The sequence below is a fragment of the Cherax quadricarinatus genome, chromosome 9 (genome assembly GCF_038502225.1).
Source record: "Cherax quadricarinatus isolate ZL_2023a chromosome 9, ASM3850222v1, whole genome shotgun sequence".
Taxonomy (NCBI): Eukaryota; Metazoa; Arthropoda; class Malacostraca; order Decapoda; family Parastacidae; genus Cherax; species Cherax quadricarinatus.
Window position 1 is genome coordinate 7,713,825 of NC_091300.1, and position 4,661 is coordinate 7,718,485.

Below are 4,661 nucleotides of genomic sequence, written 5' to 3' on the forward strand. Positions count from 1 at the left end.
ACCTAACTTAACCTAACCTAACCTAACCTAACCTAACCTGACCTAACCTAACCTAACCTAACCTAACCTAACCTGGCCTAACCTAACCTAACCTTACCTAACCTAACCTAGCCTAACATAACCTAACCTAACCTAACCTAACCTAACCTAACCTTAGCTAACCTAAGCTAACCTAACCTAACCTTATCTAACCTAACCTAACCTAACCTTACCTAACCTAACCTAACCTAACCTAACGTAACCTAACCTAACCTTACCTAACCTAACCTTACCTAACCTAACCTGACCTAACCTAACCTAACCTTACCTAACCTAACCTAACCTAACCTAACCTAACCTAACCTAACCTAACCTAACCTAACCTTACCTATCCTAACCTAACCTAACCTAACCTAACCTAACCTAACCTAACCTAACCTAACCTAACCTAACCTAACCTTACCTAACCTAACCTAACCTAACCTAACCTAACCTTACCTAACCTAACCTGACCTAACCTAACCTAACCTAACCTAACCTAACCTAACCTAACCCAACCCAACCTAACCTTACCTAACCTAACCTAACCTAACCTAACCTAACCTAACCTAACCTTACCTAACCTAACCTGACCTAACCTAACCTAACCTAACCTAACCTAACCTAACCTAACCTAACCCAACCTAACCTTACCTAACCTAACCTAACCTAACCTAACCTAACCTAACCTAACCCAACCTAACCTTACCTAACCTAACCTGACCTAACCTAACCTAAATCCCATTGATCTTCTCGTCTCTAGTGTCAAGAAGGATAGATGTTTCTGCACTGAGAAAGGAACATTTCACACCTTACTCACATTTCTGCCCCTCAATGGTTATAACTTATCACTAGAGGCTTGATAACGCTGCAGGATGACCCGAAAAGCTCTCTCAAGTTTCTGTTTGTTGTGGTTTCGCCCAGGAGCAGTGGAGTATAGCAAAGTTTCGCTCGTGTGACCTTGTTCACTCCATACTGTATGGTGGATACAGAAACAGGTGCAGTATAACGCTATCCTTTATTGAAAACGTTTCGCCCACACAGTTTTTTTCATCAAAGCACAAACAGATTAGACGTTTCATGACCTGATAAATAAAAGGAGAAAAATGCCACTCATGTGACATTTTATTGTGGCAACGTTTCGCTCTCCAGGAGCTTTTTCAAGCTTGATGAAGCTCCTGGGAGCGAAACGTTGCCACAATAAAATGTCTCATTAGTTGCATTTGTGTCCTTTTACTTAACATATCATTGGTAATTCTAGCAATATTAATAGAATAAGACCTGATAAAGCCCACTGTGTGGGCGAAACGTCGGCAATAAAAGATCGCATTACACTGCATTTGTGTCTTTATTCATCGTGTCGGCATTATATATCACTTCTATCCATCGTTATTGCAGGGAGTGAACACAGTCCCAGGAGCGAAACGTGCTCGCACACGTGTCTTCAAGCTTAACTTACAGGTATTATATATAGATTTACACCTAACTTTCTCTCGTAGCTCTTGTCCCTCAGCTCCTGGGCTTGTCTGCTTGCGAACTCAGGAACTTTCTCCAGTTTCTTCGTGACCTGAACTAGGTGCGCGTTGCAGGCTGCTGTTGCATACTCAGACGACTGACCTTGCAGAGGCGCTGAATAAAAGAATTTTAATGATTCCCGAGAGTCAAGATTCCACTTCATACGGCTGCTGACACTAGCCTGTTGATGTGTACCTTGGGGGAGACACCTTCGACTTGCTGCTTAAATTTAAATCTTTCACTCTGGCTGACAATTAACGCCGCTCTTTCCTTACTCAGGTGGTACGTTCACTCTGGTCACTTTTCCCCAGTGGGCTGGTACTGATATCTCTGGGTGTGGCACCCTCTCAGTGTGTTGGTGCTGATATCTCTGGGTGTGGCACCCTCTCAGTGTGTTGGTACTGATATCTCTGGGTGTGGCTCCCTCTCAGTGTGTTGGTACTGATATCTCTGGGTGTGGCTCCCTCTCAGTGTGTTGGTACTGATATCTCTGGGTTTGGCACTCTCTCAGTGTGTTGGTACTGATATTTCTGGGTTTGGCACCCTCTCAGTGTGCTGGTACTGATATCTCTGGGTTTGGCACTCTCTCAGTGTGCTGGTACTGATATCTTTGGGTGTGGCACTCTCTCAGTGTACTGGCACTGATATATCTGGGTGTGGCACTCTCTCAGTGTGCTGGCACTAATATCTCTGCGTGTGGCACTCTCTCAGTGTGCTGGTACCGATATCTCTGGGTGTGGCACTCTCTCAGTGTGCTGACACTGATATCTCTGGGTGTGGCACCCTCTCAGTGTGTTGGTGCTGATATCTCTGGGTGTGGCACCCTCTCAGTGTGTTGGTGCTGATATCTCTGGGTGTGGCACCCTCTTAGTGTGTTGGTACTGATATCTCTGGGTGTGGCTCCCTCTCAGTGTGTTGGTGCTGATATCTCTGGGTGAGGCACTCTCTCAGTGTGTTGGTGCTGATATCTCTGGATGTGGCACCCTCTCAGTGTGTTGGTACTGATATCTCTGGGTGTGGCACCCTCTCAGTGTGTTGGTACTGATATCTCTGGGTGTGGCTCCCTCTCAGTGTGTTGGTGCTGATATCTCTGGGTGTGGCACCCTCTCAGTGTGCTGGTGCTGATATCTCTGGGTGTGGCACCCTCTCAGTGTGTTGGTGCTGATATTTCTGGATGTGGCACCCTCTCAGTGTGTTGGTACTGATATCTCTGGGTGTGGCACCCTCTCAGTGTGTTGGTACTGATATCTCTGGGTGTGGCACCCTCTCAGTGTGCTGGTACTGATATCTCTGGGTGTGGCACCCTCTCAGTGTGCTGGTACTGATATCTCTGGATGTGGCTCCCTCTCAGTGTGTTGGTGCTGATATCTCTGGGTTTGGCACCCTCTCAGTGTGCTGGTACTGATATCTCTGGGTTTGGCACTCTCTCAGTGTGCTGGTACTGATATCTTTGGGTGTGGCACTCTCTCAGTGTACTGGCACTGATATCTCTGGGTGTGGCACTCTCTCAGTGTGCTGGCACTAATATCTCTGCGTGTGGCACTCTCTCAGTGTGCTGGTACCGATATCTTTGGGTGTGGCACTCTCTCAGTGTGCTGACACTGATATCTCTGGGTGTGGCACCCTCTCAGTGTGTTGGTGCTGATATCTCTGGGTGTGGCACCCTCTCAGTGTGTTGGTACTGATATCTCTGGGTGTGGCTCCCTCTCAGTGTGTTGGTGCTGATATCTCTGGGTGAGGCACTCTCTCAGTGTGTTGGTGCTGATATCTCTGGATGTGGCACCCTCTCAGTGTGTTGGTACTGATATCTCTGGGTGTGGCACCCTCTCAGTGTGTTGGTACTGATATCTCTGGGTGTGGCACCCTCTCAGTGTGTTGGTACTGATATCTCTGGGTGTGGCACCCTCTCAGTGTGTTGGTACTGATATCTCTGGGTTTGGCACTCTCTCAGTGTGTTGGTACTGATATCTCTGGGTTTGGCACCCTCTCAGTGTGCTGGTACTGATATCTCTGGGTTTAGCACTCTCTCAGTGTGCTGGCAATGATATCTCTGGGTGTGGCACTCTCTCAGTGTACTGGCACTGATATCTCTGGGTGTGGCACTCTCTCAGTGTGCTGACACTGATATATCTGGGTGTGGCACCCTCTCAGTGGCACTGATATTTCTGAAAGTAACAATAGACTTAGTGGACAACAACTGGTTATGAATTCAGTAAAACGTACAGCAAGAGTCTTGATAGTTAATAATTCTGAGTCCGTCACCAACTGACACACATTAGAGTGGTTGAGTGTAAGTAGGACCTGCCTAGCATGGACCAGTAGACCTACTGCTGTGTGAGCGGTTGAGTGTAAGTAGGACCTGCCTGGCAGGCAGGTCCTACTTACACTAAAATTGCGTCATGAGTCAGAATTAGAATCTAACATAGTCTCTCCTTAGTGAGAATTAGAATCTAAAACTACCCACTTAGTGAGAATTAGAATCTAAAACTACCCACTTAGTGAGAATTAGAATCTAAAACTACCCACTTAGTGAGAATTAGAATCTAAAACTACCCACTTAGTGAGAATTAGAATCTAAAACTACCCACTTAGTGAGAATTAGTATCTAAAACTACCCACTTAGTGAGAATTAGTATCTAAAACTACCCACTTAGTGAGAATTAGTATCTAAAACTACCCACTTAGTGAGAATTAGTATCTAAAACTACCCACTTAGTGAGAATTAGTATCTAAAACTGCCCACTTAGTGAGAATTAGTATCTAAAACTACCCACTTAGTGAGAATTAGTATCTAAAACTACCCACTTAGTGAGAATTAGTATCTAAAACTACCCACTTAGTGAGAATTAGTATCTAAAACTACCCACTTAGTGAGAATTAGTATCTAAAACTACCCACTTAGTGAGAATTAGTATCTAAAACTACCCACTTAGTGAGAATTAGTATCTAAAACTACCCATTTAGTGAGAATTAGTATCTAAAACTACCCACTTAGTGAGAATTAGTATCTAAAACTACCCACTTAGTGAGAATTAGTATCTAAAACTACCTCCTGGATGAAAAATAACATCCTGGTTTATGGACTTACTGTCCCAGTACAGTACCTGCGTCTCCAGTCACTGCTAGTG